At 46.7% G+C, this 18277-nt stretch overlaps 1 long non-coding RNA gene across 9 annotated transcripts in view; it reads left to right on the top strand.

Annotated features, from left to right (window-relative positions):
* Window positions 1–18277, top strand: part of LOC110257797 (uncharacterized) — a 288461-nt gene that overhangs the window by 78257 nt on the left and 191927 nt on the right. For 8 of the 9 annotated variants that reach the window (XR_014834616.1, XR_014834614.1, XR_014834617.1 and 5 more), the window contains one exon: window positions 9827–9906. This is a non-coding gene — a long non-coding RNA (uncharacterized LOC110257797). Of the gene's footprint in view, window positions 1–9826; window positions 9907–11385; window positions 11515–18277 lie in introns of all 9 variants that reach the window. The other variant, XR_014834613.1, reaches the window with a different exon arrangement.

Raw genomic sequence — 18277 nt, 5'->3', positions numbered from 1 at the left:
TCATAATCACACTGTTGAAAGAGAAAGACAAAGATGAAATCTTGAAAGTAGCAAGAAAGAAGTGACTCACCACATACAAGGGATCCTCAGTAAAATTAGTATCTGATTTCTCATCAGAAGATAGTGGGATGATATATTCAAGGTAGAGAAAGAAAAAAGTCTTTCAACCAAGAAGTCTATATACAGGAGAACAGAAAGAAAGACCTACATAAATGGAAAGACAACCCATGTTGATGTATTAGAAGACTTAATATGGTTAAAATGGCAACAGTCCCCATATTGAGGCACGTATTTAATGCAATCACTACTAAACTTATATCAATTGCAGAAATGAACAAGCCAATCCTAAAATTCCTATGGAAATGTAAGGAAACGTTTGTTAATTATCCTGTCCCCGGTGGGGAAGCTGAGGAGGGAGCAGTCCCAAGGGGTCAGGCCCACAGGGCCAAGGTGAGGCACTGGGAATGGGTGTGATGTATGGTCCTGGTGGATAGAGCTGAAGGTTAAGGATCCAATGGGCTGTACTAAAAGTATAGGGCCAAGGTCAAAGCAAAAAACAGGTTTAAAACAAGGCAACAGCTTTAGGGCTAAGACAGGAACAGAGATGGAAGTACAAAGCCGAACAGGGGTCAGACCCAGAGAAGGTGAGAAGGATCTGTGAGCGGGGGGCATGATCTGGAGACAGATTACCCATATTTTAATTTTGGCCTGGCCACTTGCTAGATTAATGGCATTGGGCAAGTATCTTGAAATAGAAGCTTAGATAATTGATTTGAGATCTTTTGTTTCTATAATAAGTGGTTAGCGCTATGAATTTTCCTCTTGCACCCTTTTAGCAGCATCCCACAGATTTTGTTATACTATATTTTCATTCAATTAAATATGTATTTCTACTTTGCTGAGATTGCCTCTTTGACCCATGGATTATTTAAAACTGTGTTATTTCATCTCCAAGAGTTTAAGGATTTTCCAAACATCTTTGTTCTTGATCTCTCATTTTGTTCCCCATTACTTGGAACCAGAGTTCTTCTGAGAGGAGAAGAAACCTCTCAGGGTTTTAGGTTCCCGGGGGCCTTGTTCCAGTGATCATAATTTGCCACTTGAATTCAAACACAGCAGGTAAGTGGTGGAGCTGGGATTTGAAACCAGTTGTTTCTGACTCTGAAACTTGAAATCATCGTTGACTTCTTTTGAGATACCTTTAGCCAGTCAGCAAACCCTGTAATCTCTACTTTCAAAATATATCCAGAATCTGAACGCTGCTCACCACCTTCCGTGATAACACTCTGGACTCTGGTCCACGTTGCCATCATGTCTGGCTTGTCTTTTTGCTGTAGCATCCTGATTGGACCCCCTGCTTCCATTCTTACCCCAGTCCCCTTCAGACTAGTCTCAGTAGAGCAGCCAGAGTGAAACTTTTAACATACATCCTGTTTCTTGTTGAAAATTTCCACTTTAGCCCCATCTCACTTAGAGTTTAAAGTCCTTACAAGGATCCTTAAATGTCCTCCATGTTCCTTGCTGTCTTTCTGACTTCATATGCTATCATCCTCTTCCTCACTCCCTCCACTTCAGCCTTGCTGGCCTCTGCTGTTCCTTTGCTGGGCCTGTCCCTGCCTCAGAACCGTAGCAAGTACTTTTTACTCTGCCTAGAGTCCTCTTTCTTCAGGTTTCTCCTCCCCTCCTTCATGGTTTTACTCAAATATCACTTTCTTAGGGAGGACTTCCCCGGCCATCCTGTTTACAATTATAATCCTCCCCTCTCCCAAACTTTTATTCTCCTTCTCTGCATTATTCTTCCCAGTAGAACTTTTCAGCAACTGACATACTAGGTAATGACCTAATTTGCTACATTTATTGTCTGCCCAAACCCTTACTGGAGAATCAACTCCCATGCGAGCAAGGATCTTCATTTTGATCACCACTCTATTCCTAGCATGTATCAAAACACCTGACATTTAGTAGATGCTTGAAAAATATTTGTTGAGTAATGAATGAATGAATGAATGAATGAATTCTTTTTACTTCTCCTTGATGCCTCAGCAAAAATAAAAATTGTCGCTAATAAAAGCTACTCTTTATTGAGGGTCTGCCCACTCAGGTGCTGTATGTGCTTCCTCTCATTTAATCACCCAAATATCCCTGTATGATAGGCTGTAGTATCTATATTTTACAGAGGAAGAAGACTGCTATTCGAGAAAATACAAGGTGAGATGGAGGCTAATAACAGTGATCATTCGTTGACCACGTGCTGCTAAGTACCAGCTAAAACACCAAGAGCTTACTGTGCCCTATCTCATTTGATCATTCTAAAACTCTATAAAACGTGTGTATTGTTTTTCTCATTTTGCCAATGAGAAAACTGGACCAGTGATTTTGAACGACTTGCCCAAGTTTACATAACTGCTTACAAGTGGCCTTGGGGTTCAAGGCCCAGGTGCTTCTCGTCTATGCCCTAGTATGATCTCAAGAAAAAAAGGTTAACAACTTCTCTCAGGTTTCTGGCTAGAGCAGTTGGGGAGATGTCGATGCCATTTACTGAGGTGGACAGGACTGGGAGAGGAATAAATGGAGAAAGAAAAAACATGTTTCGTTTTGTCCATGAAGAGATACTTATGAGAGGTTTATGATGCTGTTTATGAGACATCCAAGGGGAGATGTAGAGAGAGCAGTTGACTGCGCAAGTCTGCAGCTCAGGGAAGAGGTCTAGATCAGAGGCATCCATTGGGAAAGCAAGTGCATAGAGTTGGTATTTAAAGCTGTAGGAATGGATGTGATCATGGCCTCTTGTGTGTCTGTGGTATGCACAGATGTGCTGCAGCTAAAGGCTGCCTGGGGAAAGAGACAGTCCATCCCAAATGCATGAAGGAAGCTGCCCTTTGAGATGAGTGCAGTTCCAAGCCTGCATGTGACACTCTGGCTACCTTCCTGCTGAGTTAGAGATGGATCCTCTTTCTGTCAACATTGAAGAGCACCTCCCCTTCTTTCCAACCATCTCTCAGGACCTCTAGTTTGAATTATCTGCATTACAGTTCCTGTCAAAAACCCAGAGGAAGCCATTGATATTCAAGAGCGCCAGTTTTAGGGAATTCCTCCAAATTTGCAAAGCTTTGTCCCTATATCGCAGTGGAGCTCCAGGAAGCTACTAACCTGGTCTCTATCACTCTGTCCCCCAGTGGAATTGCCCTCACGGAACTATTGCTTAACGTTACACATTTGATTTTCCCAAGGGGAGGGTCCACATAATAGACGCCATATGTGGAATAGCAGTACATTTCTTGGGTAAAAGTCCTGTGAAATATACCATTCATTGTGTGGTGCAAGTTCCTCCTAAGCAAAGACCCAGGCAACACATTTTTCTTAAAGTTCTGAAATAAGAAACGGGTTGTCTTTCTTGACAGACTGGCCCTCATCATCTCTCCAACTTTGCCTTATCTTCCAGGAACCTCGGAGTCCAACTGTTGCTCATTTCAAACAGCTTCTCTTCTCCTACATAAGCGTTGCAAACTGGGGCCCAAATGTTGCCTATAGATGAATTACACTCAGCTAGCTTTGTCTTTAAAAATAATCGCATGGCTTTTGAGGTGAATATATGTACATGTAGAATATATAGACATTTAATACAGCGGTCAGTTATCTCAAATCTATCTGGGATTGCACATTTCTTCTACTTCCCTGGTCCCCGTAGAGTTTGCAACCTCTGACCCCGATCTTCCCATATAATCATTTTTCTTCCCCTCAATTCCCTATTATTATTTGGCTCTTCTTCTTCTTTTTTTTTTTTTGTCTTTTTAGGGCCGCACCCATGGCATATGGAGGTTCCCAGGCCAGGGGTCAAATCGGAGCTGCAGCTGCCAGCCTACACCACAGCCACAGCCACGCGGGATCCGAGCCACGTCTGTGACCTACCCCATAGCTCACAGCAACACCGGATCCTTAACCCACTGAGCGAGGCCAGGGATTGAACCTGTGTCCTCATGGATGCAAGTCAGATTCGTTTCCACTGAGCCACAACGGGAACTCCTTGACTTTTCTTTTTTTACTCTTGTTTGAACAATTTTGGTTTCATTGTATTGCCACTAAAATATTGTATTTAAATCGCCTAAAGTCCTTCTGGAGAAGTAGGCAGGATACGAAGATATAATAACATTGCTTATACCTCCGTGTGTATTTGTGTTCCCAAGGCTACTTACTTAGAAGTGGTTGCTTTTATCACAGGACCAGTGAAATTGTGTCGGAATTCACATTAAGGTTCAGCCAACAAGCACTTTCCAAGCACACAGAGTTCAGGGTGGCCAGAGAGCAGATGGAAATGTTGGGGCCCAATTCCTTGGGAGGATGACAGGACGGGGAGTTGGAGGTAGTTTAGTGGAAATGGTATTTTTCTTAAGGATCCTATGACGAAGCTAGATGGTGAAGATTAAGATGTATTAGCTAGAGTAAGACCCTGTGCCTGCTGGAAAATGGTCAATTGGTGGATATATTAATATGTCCTGTGTCAGGGTATGCCATCTCACTTTCTTTCCCCCTGGACTTTTTGCCCTTGTTTTCAGTGCTAAGCTGGGTATCCAGCTTGGACCATGTGCCCCTCGTTTCCTCTATGGACATTTTTCTACCTTGTCTTAAAGGGCAAGAAAACAGAAGGCTGCTGTCAAATTAGTGAACTTTGTGGAGTGGGGAGTAAATAGCCTCTGGATTAGGAGGCTAAAAGAAGGATTTAGAATGATTTGTGAGTCATTGATCTCTCCTCGTTCCAGTTAGTGAGGATCAATCAGGGATTTATTTGTAACATGTGTCCCACCCACTTCACATGTGCTTTTGAGGTGGCCAGGTCCAAACAGCACAGTATTGGTAGGGATGCCAGAGGCCATGTGGTCTACCTCGTACCTGATGTCTCAACACCTGGCAGTTTTCATCCAGCTGCTGTTTGACTACCTCAGATGACAGAGAATTCACTCCCCCATGAAGCGTGGATTCCGTTGCTGCCCATCTCTCCATGTTGAGTGTCTCTTCTGTCAAATTAAGATCTGTGTGAGCGAATGGAAAGAGCCTTGGCTATGGTAGACACAGAACATAAACCAAGATTCGGTTCCCCTCACTTGACCCCTGGCAAATCCCTTTGTCTTTGAAAAAGCCTCAGTTCTACTTATTTTAAAAGAAGGATAGTAGTACCTACTCCATGGGATGGTCCTGAGGATTAGAGGGAGGCCGTGCATGGAAAGTGTCTGGCTGTTGCGTGGTGCGGCAAAGGCGCTCAACAGCACTTGGTTTAAAATGCTTTAAGTGTAGTTTGAGCTCTTCCCCCGGAAGTCTAATGACTACATATAGTCCCTTCTCCTTGTGATGACCCCACTAAAATAACTGAACCTACTGCCTGCCCATCTGGAACCATTGTCCCATGTGCTAAAACCCTGGCCATGCTGAAAGGCTTTCCTGTGTTTGAGTTCAGACCCTTCCTTTCTCTGATGGACCTTCTCTGGATAGCTCTACTTTGGCAGGGAAACCCTAAAAGTGCGGGGCCCATCCAGGGCCCCCACGTATCATGCGGAAAAGCCTACCCACTAGCCAGTGTCCCTCGGCTCCAGCCCCGGCTCTAGCTCATGAGACAACCCCTCTACAGAGCCCCTGCCGCCTTGTCGAAAAGCTCTCCTACTCTGTAATGGCCTGATAGTGAAGAAGATGGCCCGGATCCTCAAGGGATAGACCACTTGCCAGCCCATCTTTAATTTTAATACTTCAATTATCCTCTAGTGCCTCTTTATGGTCGCTCTCACTTTCTGCTAATTTCTTGATTATTCTGCCCAGGCAGTAGAGGGGCAATCTTCTTCTGAGTTCCCAGGTTTCATATCCTTTAGCTGTAATTAGCCTTTGTCAGACTCCAGATTCTTCTCATCAGAATCCAGTCTTTAAAATTGCAGGCCTATTGGAAAATGAGGGGCCATGGTTCCAAGCACCCCTGTGGAAATGAACTCTTTGCCAGTGGAAAGCTGGCTGATTTTGTGCCTGTTACTCCTTTAAAAGGGCATGAGACTGGTGGAAAAAATCTGAGATGAGAGGCTGGGCCACTTTCTTCTGTCCTTGGCTGGTTGGGTAACCTTAGGTCAAAAAGACTTCTCTCTCTAGGCATCCTGCCTTCCCTGTTTGAAGACTTCCTATGAAGGCAAAAATGAATTCACTGATGAAGAAATGCTTTGAAGAGCGCAAATTCTGTATTTATGCCAGGCTTGCATCACCATTAATAACCACCAACCAAGCCCGCATCTGATGGGCTTGGCTGTATGACTAGAATCTGTGCGCCTATGTATGAGCCAGTAGCCGTGAGACTGGCTCCTTGGCTTGTCTGGATCTACCTGTGCTGCTGTGGGTCAAGGTTTCCAGGCATGGACTCTTTAGCGAGGGCTTACCCATTCTGCTTTCTCCTTACCAAGCCTGTCTCACCAGTGTGTTTGAGACCTAATCATTCCTATACATGTTGTTAACCTGCCACTGTCCTTACCCAAGGTATAGCCACTCTTACTGTATCCAGAGCCTGAGCTCTAGATGGCCCCCTCCCACGGCTGGAACCCCATTTCTGTTTTTTTCTTTCTTTTTTTTTTTTTTTTGGCCACCTCCATGGCATGTGGAAGTTCCCAGGCCAGGGATCGAACCCATGTCATAGCAGTGACAACACCGGATCCTTACTGCTAGGCCACCCGGGAACCCCCAGAACCCCGTTTCTCTGGACTCCTCCATCCGTGGTCATCACTTTCTCTCTGACTTCCTCAAGTCCTGGCCCATCCTACATCTGACACACGTCTCCAATTCCATGACGCACCCAGACACACCCAGAAATAGTGTTCAACCAGATATCCAGTCACCCCATGGCCCATTCACATTGACACTTCAAATGAGCAATCACAAGTCCACCGCGTGGTCAACCTGGCATCCGTACACATCTTTGTAAACCACACTTGATCTCCAAATGAAGAAAATAACAAGGTCATACTTCTGCCTCGCATGATGGCGCTATCCTGCACACAACTGAAACTGCATTAAGTGCTTCCCCAGAAGAGGAGGTAAAGTCCTTGCGTGGTGTTTACTCTTCTCCTTCACATACGATAACTCAAATACTCTGATGGAAGATTCTAATAGCAGTAACCTTTGCAAGGTCAGAGTTCCCAGGTGACATCTGTATACCATGCAGTACTTTATCCCCTACCGACGGTTGTCACTCACAGCACTTCAGATATGAAGCAGCAGCTAGTCCTCTTCAGAACTAGCTAGAATGCCAACTTCTAGAGAGGGGTTTTAGTAATTCAAATGTCAAATTGTCCTTGCGTTTTGATAAGCTGGCCACATCCTATTAGAAGGTTCTCGCAGGACCAACAGATGTTGTGCTGGAGGTTTTGCAAAGCAGAAGCATGTTGCCTCCAGGGATGTTCATTACACTTACCTCAAATCAGACCAATAACAAAAGAAATGTATTTCGGTGACCAACTCAGTCTCTCTGGGCTTCTGGGAGGACTTGTGGGGTTGGGTGTACCGACAAAGGGACTACCACGAGTAAGTCTGTGATACCCTTTTATTTTCCAGCTCTTTGCTTCAATATTATCTTCAACTGGTCTTGTTGTTGTCATGCTTTGTCTTGTCTCAAAGCTAGCCATTGTAACATTCTCTAAGATCAAAACAGTGCACAATAATTAAACCTCGGGGAAAAAAAAAAAGATCCACTGGCATTCTAGGGCCTTAGCTACTTTGAGTCACACAATTTGACCTTTACCAGAGCTTTTATTTGCTTTTGTTTTGTTTTTGGCCCTGCCTGTGGCATGCTACGCTCCCGGGTCAGGGATCAAACCCGCGGCACAGGAGCGACAACACTGAATCTTTAACCGTTAGGCCACCAGGGGACTGCACGCAACTTTTGTGGCATTGGAGGCATCATTGTCTTGATTTCGTCATCATCTTCCCCACGGGTTCCAACTGGAAATGGGCTTTGTTTCCTAGTCTGGAGTCTGGCTTGGGCGGATTATGGGTCTGGGGAGTCCATGCCTCATTTGACAAGATGGAGGCTTGTGTCAAGTGGCCATGGCAGAGCCCTGAGCTTGCAGAGCTGGTGAATCAGGTGTGCAGTGGCGGTCCCTTGGCCTCGACCCAGAAATTCATAAGCCCCAGGGGAGTTTTCAGATGGCCAGGTAATTTGGAGCAAAGTGGGATTCTTGATGCAGCAGTGGGAATGCTCCCAATACAACGAGATTTTTTTTTTTTTCCCCTGTGGCCCTTTCATGACTGGTAACATATACAATTTCTCCTTTAGCCCAGATTTAAACTCTAACTTAATTTACACATTATTGAAAACATTACAAAGCATAAATCAGTTCAATTTTTAAAGTTCCTGTACGATATTCTGAGAGCAGCCAAATTCCCCTGCTTGTCTGGACTCTTTCTCACCACCTGCCCCAGCTCGTGGCAGGCTGAATAACTGTGGAGAAAAAGCAGATTTTCAGCTGCGGCTCAGATTACTCTGTCACCCTTCCTGCGTGGCAGACAGATCCCTGCTGACATGGAGAATGAAGACAAGAAAATTACTTCATTATAGTGTGTCCCGATCAATTACAAACATCTAGGAGTTGGGTCTGTCCATCTGCTGCTCTGATCTGGCCCCGGACGGAGCTCTGGGTTATGAAAACAAGGATTGCGTTGCCTTAGCCCCCAGGAATTGGCGAGCGAGAGGTTTTCAAGTCCCCAAGCACAGTTGTTCTCCTGCAACTGTGTTTCTGTTGGAGTCAGTGTGTTCAAGCTGGACAGCTGTTAGAAATTGAATTTTACCCCTTCCTTTCCACAGGGCCAGAGCAGGGCAAGGGGCTTGCTCAAGGCCACAGCATCAGTTGACAGTAGAGTCAAGTCTAGATCCCAAAGAACATGTCAGGTCTCAAACGCTGGAGCCCCACCTGATGGCAGTGGATGTGTGTCGTTTTACCAGTAAATGCTTCCCTTGGCTCCCGTCCAGGATCTGGGGTCACTGGAGTCTGTCGAGCTTACGTCTTTGATAACGGCTGATCGCTCTTAGGGTACAGGTTCATGCCACTCGTCCCCAGGTCATTCTTCATAACATCAAGCACCTTCTCGCACCTCATGTTTGCTTGTTCACTTAATTCCCACCGAAATGGAAGTAGGTGCCACTGTTTTCATTCGTGCTTAGAGAGGAAAGTCCCAGAGCTTGGATTAGAAACAGGCGGCCTGGCTTGGGAGCCCAGCTTGTGGACCAGTGGGCGACACACGTCCACCATCCCTTACCTGGGAGCCAGGTGTGCTTCAGAGATTTGAACCGTTCAAATTTTAGAAAGATAGGCATTTCTGTTGTGGCTCAGTGGGTTAGGAATGCGACTGGTATCCATGAGGATGCAGGCTTAACCTCTGGCCTCACTCAGGGGGTTAAGGAGCCAGCATTGCCGCAAGCGGCAGCGTAGGTCTCAGAGGCTGCGGCTCTGATTCGACCCCTAGACTGGGGAACTTCCATATGTCACAGGTGCAGCTGTAAAGAAGAAGAAAATGTTTTCGCAAGAGGATACATTGCCCTATATTGTATATTACATAATCCTAGGGCGGCACCCTGTAATCAAATAGATGATGTCGCAGGAGTGAAATGTGTGGATATTCACGCTATGGAGGATAAATAAAGGTGGTAGATCCCCCCCACCCCCCACCTCGAGTTCCAGTCAGGTTGTGCCACCCACTGTTAAGAAGAAATGTCTGCTGCTCTGATCCCTTTGAAATTGGACCAGGCAGCCAGGCAGCCGAGGACTCGTCTTATGGTTCTCAACTGTCCCTCTCCGATCTGTCCCTACAGCCGGCTGCTCCAGTCAGGGCCACCATCGCCTCTTGCCTGCCCTCGGACACCCAAGCTGACAACGAGGGGACCTCTCGAAGGTAGGAAACTTGCTGGCGTGACAAGGGGCTTTCTGGCCTTGGACGGTGTTGAGTTGGTGTCAGCCAGGTTTTCCCGGGTCCTGTGCTTTTCCCAGCGTGTCAGTTGCTGGACACACGTTTCCTCACTGCGCAAAGAGGGACGCGCAGCTTAGCCTCTGTCGGACTCGGTTTGCCCCTGAGCCATGGAATCGCATCCCCGTGCCTCACTGGGTCTGTCCCGCCAGTGGCTCCAGGGCGAAGGGGGCTGGGTCACAGTCATCTGTCTTGGTGAGTCACGAAGCACCTCAAAAGCCCCGGCTCTGCGCAAGAGAAACCTTTGCAGAACTCGGCACCTGTGATCTGGGGGGGCTGTACCCGCTCTGAATTTAGCAGCCTGGTGATGTCTTCCTGGGCGGTGCCAGCTTTGGCCTTCTGACCTTGGCAGGTGTGATCCCTCTTGCTGACAGTCTGAGTGGCAGGGGTGAAAACGGTTGCGGACAGTGCTGTCTAGAGCATGAAGCCTGTCCCTTCATGGCCGCATGTAATTTTCCCGGCAACCCTGAACAGGCCCTGGCTGAATAACTCCGGTGCGCGCTCGGAAATGTTAGGTGATCCATAGGACAAAAAAAAATTGAACTGCCGTAGGTAAATTCATCCTTCCTTCCGCTCTTTCTTTGCCTTTTCGGGCCACACCCGCAGCATATGGAGGTTCCCAGGCTAGGGGCCACATAAACGCTGGACCCTTAACCCACTGAGCGAGGCCGGGGGTTGAACCCGTGTCCTTATGGCTACTAGTTGGGTTTGTTACCACTGAGCCTCAATGGGAACTCCCAGTTTTCCTTTTTTGATTTTGCTTTTTACCTGGGAGGAGAGTTGAAATGTTTCCGGGCTTGCTCATTAAAATCATTCATCCTTTCCTTCCCGAAATAACAAACCAGCCTAACGAGGTGGCATCGTTCTTACCTTTAGGGTTAATTGTGTAACTGGAACATTTTTTAAAATATTTTTTTCCTGATCACTTCACAATAGTGTCAGTCCTTCGAAATGTCTTCGCCGTCTCCTCAGGCTGACACCTCAAAATTTACCGTTTATACCATCAAGCTGTCATCTGCTTTTGATGAAATGACTTGACCATAAAAATTAAAATGAAAAAGATTGTTATACGTGTTGATTGAAACCAAAGAAATGGATTCCTTTGGTGAGCAGAAATCTGTTACTCATGCCTTCATTCATTTGAATTCTTTACCCCAGGAGGGTCTCGGAGACGCTGGATTCTGTTCAGCCTCCTGTCGTAGTGACTAAGCTTGAGCAGCTGAACCACAGGAGAAAACACCACGGGCCAACCAGGGAGAGGAATAGCCATTTCCGGCTCTCCTGGGGACCTGTGGCCACGGTTCCCCTCTTGGCTCTTCCTCTGAGCTGAGTGTGGAATGGGATAAAGAGCAGCCTTGAGGGAAAAACTGATCTGGGTTCCAATCCCTGCTCCTCCACTTTTCCTAGGTGTGTGATCCGAAGTGAGTTCTGAGTCTTTCTGAGTGTCAGTTGCCACATGAGCACAATGAGGTGAATACTGGCATTGACTTTGCGGGATTAAAGGAAGTAAACTTGGCCCAGTGCCTGGTGCTAACGGTGGGTGCTGTTATTTGTGGGCTGAACAAGGGCATGACGCGTTTATCCAGCCGGGCCTTGTGGCCGGTGGCTGGTGGCTAGGGTTGGGTGAGCCTCGGATATGTGAGTTCTAAGTCGCCGTAGATACTGCCAGGTTGCTGCCGGGGAAGATGGCATCTGTTCACACTTCCACTAACACTGTGTGAGCGTCCCGTTTGCCCTCACCTGCACCAGCACCCAGTGTAACGAAGCCTCGTGTTGCGCTGATCCGCTGAGCAGAAAATAGTATTGCATTTGCTTTGATGCACATTTCTGTACGTAGTTGTCAGACTGTGTGCACTTTCCTGGGCCCACGTTAAGAGAACCATCCGTCTGGGTGCTTGGGCTGTTGGGCTGGGTGGCGTCCAGATGGTGTCCTGTTGGGTCAGGTGTGGGGGATGCGCCACCAAAGCGGTCTTTGGAGCATTGCGTTGTCCTTGCGTGGGGACCTCAAGGACCCAAGGGAAGCGTTTCCCACCTAGTTGGGCTGAGCGTGTCACAGCTTGTGCCAGCTCTCCTGCCTCTGGGGAAGCAGGGGAGAATTGAACGTGCCTCAGTCGAGACGTCACAGACACAACCTGCACTATCAGCGCCACCATTTCCTCACCCTGGGACTGTGGGCAGATCACCTGTGCTTTTCTGTGTTTGTTTTGGCTGCAGCGTACAGCAGCCTGACATGGGGATCTCAGTTCCCAGACCGGGGACTGAACCCAGGCCGTGGTGGTGAAAGCACCGAATCCTAACCACTAGACCACCAGGGAACTCACCCATGCTTTCTTAAGGAAGCCATACATTTCTTTTCCGGTGGGGGCAAGAAGAGGTTCAGACATCTCATTTTGGCAGTCCATTCTACTTAGGTTTGTCAGATAACATACGCCATGTCCAGTGAAATTGGAATTTCAAAGAAACAGTGAATACTTTTTTAGTATAAGTATGTCCCATGTACTAGGCTTTTTTTTTGTTGTTGCTGCATTTTGAGTCCTCATGTCAGTCTCTCTGAGTCTGTCTCCTCTGGGACATGGGCCAAATACCATTAGCCCCAAAGCCCTAGCAGGGCTGTTGGGGGGGCATCAGAGGGGGTGATGCATATGACATTGTGTGGCAAATTCTAACGTGCTCTTCACCTGTTGGCTGGTCCTATGGTATTTATACGCAGTATATGTAGAACTGGCATTTTAGAGGGGTTCTGCCGCTAAGACCCCCCTTCCTCCCTTTGCCCTCACCAAACAATATGTAGGGAGGTGTTAGGGAAAGTGTGGTTTGCAGGAGTTCCCTGGTGGGGCAGCAGGTTAGGGATCCGGTGTTGTCACTGCAGTGGCTCGGGTCGCTGCTGTGGTGCGGGTTCGATGCCTGCCCCTGGGACTTTCACATGCCGCAAACGTGGCTACAAAAAAAAAAAAAGAAAAGAAAAGAAAAAAAGTATGGCTTGCATGTCATGGACTCTGGTATGTATCTCCAATACAAACATAACAACGTTTCATATTTTGCACTAAATAAGCACTTGGGTTTAAATATAACTCTTTCTGTTAAATCGATATTTTTAAAAAATGTCTGCACGGGGTAATTATTTTCCCTAAAGAGCACCAGGAATACATTGCAGCCTCCTTCCTGCTTAACAGTGTATAGTAATAAAAGGTCCATCACCCTCAGAATGCTTATTACGGTGACAAATCACCAGGAGAAGGGGGAAATGATTTAGTACCTGCTCAATTCCGTTTATTCAGATCCTGCACATTCCAAATCGGAGGCACGTAGCCGCCCTGTTCAGGGGGCAAGTGGGAAGCAGCGGTTGGGGCGAAAGATACTGGATCAGTTTTCCACCTGGATATGGTTTTCGCATTGTAGCCGAGCAATTAAATTTTTTATTACTGAAGTTCGATCGCCCCCCTCCCACCACCACCTCTCCCCCACTAGCAATTCTCTTGTCTTCTCATCGAAGTGAGCCGGGCTATAACTTTAAGAGCATGAAAGCGAACGTGGGGAGGAGGTCAGTGTGCGGGGCACCTAGCAGGTTTGATGTGTCAGTGGATAAATGATGGGATCACATCTGGAACAGTTTGGTGAATAAATAAAATGTGAAACCTCATATATCACTGCCCACCTTCCAATCTGTAAGGGAAAGAGCAAATAAATTCTCTAATGACCTTGTAAAGCACATAAAAAATATTGAATAAATTCTAGAAATTTTGTGGCTAAAAGTGTCCTTATTAAATAACAGACTTAAGAGGGGGAAAATGCCTGAAATATAGAATGAGCCTTCCTCATAAAGTGCTGTTTTATTTTATGTGTTATTTATTAGTCCACCCTTGTATAGCTCCGAATAAGGTGATGTAGATTTTTAACTCCATGTCATAGAAATCGTCTTCCTCCAGAGATGTTCCCAGAGAAGGTTTTATATTTGCACCCAAGGAAGGTTGTTCTAGATTTTTATGGCTTTGCCTGCCTTGAGATTCTGCCATCTACAGTCATCATTAATTTATGCATATTTCCAGTGCCATTAACTTTGGGGAATCTTTGGGACAACACGGGTCCAGGAAATTCCATCTGCCAAATACTACTCAGAATTGAGGCACAGCTCCATCGGGGCTTCCCAGGACAGGTTTGGGAGGGGGAGGAGGCCGGTAGTGACGGGTCTTGGCTCTGCCAAGGGGCCGTGGCACACACCACTTACTCGAAGGGGTCATCTGTGTGCATTTAGTATTAACTGGCAGTTGGTGAGCAGGTGGTAGCTCAGCCCCTGCCCTGAGGGACCTGGATTCTAGTCTCAGTTCTGCCCTTGAATTTCTGTGTGACTCAGACAAGCCTCTACTTTCCCATAGGCAAAACAAATGAGGGTGGGGGTCTAGGTGCTGGCCCTCCCAGCTCTGGCTTTTCTCCATTCTCTGATGTGTCAGGTGGAACAGGCAGCAGCTGTCTGACCGACAGGTAAGTAGTATCATGGTACTGAGAGATAAGGGCAGGTGCAATGCCTTCAGTGACCATGAAAGAAAGGAAGAGATTGGACCAAATTGTTGGCTTTGCCATCGTTTTCAAGTACCACAGGCTCCCAGGCAGCTTTGTGGGTAGATGTAGCAATTCACAGCAATGGCCGTGTTTCAACTGGTGTGATGCATTGTTAGTGAAGGCAGGGTTGCTCGGGAAGATCTGGACGAACTCAGCATGTGTTGGACCGGTAGTAGTGTCTCATGCCGGGTCTGAGGACCTGGGGACCTGGGGAGCCAGTTACCCTCCCTTCTCCTTCCCCAGCCCATGCCTTTGGGCCACTTCTCTTGCAGAAAGTGTGCCTGTTGAGACTGACCACCCCGGAGCCTGGCTCAGGCCCTCGAAGGACAACATGGTTTTGCTCGCTTTCTCTCTCTCGTTCTGTTCCTCCCTGTCCTACAGGATGACCAGTCTAGGGGAAAGCCGTTGACTTGCAGGGCTCCTCTTGGTTGCCAAAGAAGGATTTGTTAATATGATGATGAGGCCCTTGGTCATGGCTCCGAGTGGCCTTCTCTTTTGCGTGTACTAAACACATCTGCAAATATTCAGTCAAGGACACAACTAGGCAATTGAAAGTTTCCCCAAATGACATATGGTTAGCTCACTCCCATCAGCCTGCCATAGGAACCACAGTTATATCCAGAGAGAAAGTTAGGCAGGGACTTTTAAATGATCCATCTCTTAATTTCTCTGTTCCTCATTTTTTGTGCTTCCAAGTGGGAAATTCTTAGACTCCTGTCCATTGACTTTGCCCATCTGAAGTCCCAGTGATTGTGTGTCTCAGAAATCTTGGAATGGGACCGTGCACTCAGTTGCTGGTTGGCAGAGTTGTATCCAAGGAGGAAAAGTCAGCGCTCTGCCTTCTGAAATGATTCATGACAGGAGCAAGATCTCCCCTCATCCCTCAGCCTTCGTTGGCTCAATGGGATCCTCCATCCGTGTTCAGTTTGGGCGAGGGGAAAAGGGGTAAAGCGGAAAGCCAATCACGGGAAGGACTGATTTGCAGGTCTCTCTTGGGGGGTGTCTCTAGACATGCATCTGAGGATTTGGATGAGAATGTCCTCCATTGGTGAGACAAGGCTCTTGGTGCTGTCCTCTCACCCAGATAAACTGGAACTGTTGGGTGGTGTGGGGAGCCTTGGTGAGAGAGCTAAGTTCAAGTGCTAGCTGTGCTTCTGGCTGCCCTTGTGACCTTGGGCAAGGGGCATGATCTTATCGCCTTGTCTGTCTAAAGCAGCGATATAACCACCTGCCAGACAGAGTCATGGAGATTAATTGGGGTGATGTTCATGAGTGCTGTATAGACTGTGAAGTGCTGTTCCAGTACTTTACACCTGGCCACCCCTTTACAGGGACTTACTCTGTGGGAATTTCTTACTTACTACTTACTCTGTGGGAATTTCTCTCATGGAAATCAGAGTGTTTTCTCTCTAGATGAGGGAATAATGTATATAAACACAGATCCTGGTACGACGGGAATTTATGTGTTGATTTAATGCATGAACAAAGCATTATTTCTTAGATCAAAAATAAACATTTGAAGATGGGGGAGATTAGAGAGAATGCACAGTTTTCACAGTTTTAAGTGCCCCCCCAAGGCAAGGACCCCCTTCTCTCCCTGTGTGCCCAACTGCCTTGTGCAAGACTCAGCAAAGGGGAGGGGAGGGGCCAGTAAGGGACAGGGTGATGGGACAAAGGAGAAACGTTCCTCAAGTATCCAGAATTAGTCCCCCCGCCCCACTCCCAATGTCCAACCTCGGTGGGAAGGTTTTACGGAACATAGACTGCTGTGTATGGGACAAGTTATTTTAATGTTGCACTCTTTGCACAATCCCAGGGACAGTCGTTTCTTGCTAGAATGAAGAATCTGGTCTTGCCTTTTCTTTCCTGATGGCTCGACTGCAGTTCCTCTAGCATGGCTGCTGCTCATTCATGCCTGAGCCAAGCCTGCAAATGGCCTGCTATTGCAGGAGAGCTCCGAGTTGTCCTGCTATGGTGATGGGTGTGTGCCTGTTCACCCTTGGAGGTTCGCTTTGCTGGAACTAAGAGCACCATTTATTGTGGGGCAGAAGGTCCTGTGCCCTGGCCCCCTCTGTGATCTCTTTCAGAAAGGTTTTTAAATGTATAAAATACAGGAGATTAGACAGGGAACCATAATACTGAAACAGTTATGAAATGTTTTAACAAACACGTGTGTGATTCGGTAGCATATGTACTTCTTTACCAAGCAGTTTTGAACAATGACTATAATTTTATTTTTTTCTGTAATGACTTTTAGTTTTTCCATTATAGCTGATTTACAGTGTTCTGTCAATTTTCTACTGCACACGGCGAGGTGACCCAGTCACACATACATGTACACATTCTTTTTTCTCCCATTATCCTGCTCCATCCCAAGTGACCGGACATAGTTCCCAGTGCTATATAGCAGGATGCTATTGCTTATCCACTCCAAAGGCAATAGTTGCATCTATGAACCCCAAATTCCTAGTCCCTCTCCCTTCCTCCCACCCCCAGCAACCATGAGTCTGTTCTCCATGAATGACTGTAATTTTAGAGTTGTGAGTATAAATGACATTTGAAGATATCTTCAACCCCTCTAAAGTGATTTGCAAAGATCTGTAATTTCTCTTGGTTGCATGTGACGACTACTGCCTGCTAATACTACTGTGGCTTATTACCTACATTCATTAATTGGGGGAAATTCCAGATTCTATTTTAGAAGTTGGTGAAACTAACAGTGCAACTTTGGGCCAATCAGAGTTTCCAGTTTGTGGGTCACGCACTTCTGCTAGAGGAGGACCAGCCCTGGGTCAGGTGGCGGAAGCCTAGGCCGCACCCTTCTGAGCTGCGTGAGCAGCTTGACCTGGTGGGGGGTGGGGGTGGGGGTGGGGGGGTCGGGGAGGGTCCCTCCTGGGCTCGTATGCTCTGATTCTTATTCCCAATCGTTTTCTGTGGGATCCCAGTCAAACCGCTTCCCCAGTTTGGAACTTCGCTGTTCTCATTTGTGAAAAGAGATGGATAGTAGATCATCTCTTGAGCTCCTTCCAGTTGTGATATCTCTGTGATTCAATGATGCCATGGAAAGATTGCGGTGCGTACTAATTCTGGGGAAAGTAGATGCTAGAAAAGAACGTAGAATATGACATCCACAGTCCTGGGCAAGAAGCGCAGGTCTTCTCTTACTAACTGTGTGATCTTGGGCAAATGGGTTGACCTGCCTTAGCCTTAGTTTCCTTCTTGATAAAATGGGAACAAGCATAGTGTCTCCTTAACAGAGTTCATGTGAAGCATCCACCAGGGAATGTTTTTGTTTATTTCTCAGCCGGTTCCATAACGGACCTGAGAGGGCTTGATAAGCCACACACGCCCACTACATGCCGAACCATACGTCGGCTGTAATCACACCACCCACCTAGGTTAATATTCTCATTTCACAAGTGAAACAGCTGAGGCTCAAGGACTCCCCTCTCTGTCTCTGTCTCTCTGTCTCTCTCTTTGGGGCTCCAGCTAGAATGGGCACTAGGACATTTTCCTTCAATTTCTTAACTTCATGATAAAGTGCTATTGGTAATTTTATTCTCTTCATTTCCATTAAGAACATCACAAAGAAGTAATCTTTTTTTTTGAAAACAGTCCAAAATGTAGGGTAATGGTCTCACTTTTTTTTTTTTCAAATTAGAGTTGATTTACAGGGTTGTGTCAATTTCTGATGTACACCATGCTGACCCAGCCACACACACACACACACACACACACACAC

Source organism: Sus scrofa, chromosome X (genome assembly GCF_054392235.1).
Source record: "Sus scrofa isolate SSC_HxYL_T2T_F1_AM1 chromosome X, Sscrofa_HxYL_maternal_Yorkshire_Landrace_v2.0, whole genome shotgun sequence".
NCBI classification, from domain to species: Eukaryota; Metazoa; Chordata; class Mammalia; order Artiodactyla; family Suidae; genus Sus; species Sus scrofa.
This window is presented reverse-complemented; position numbering and strand designations above follow the sequence as displayed.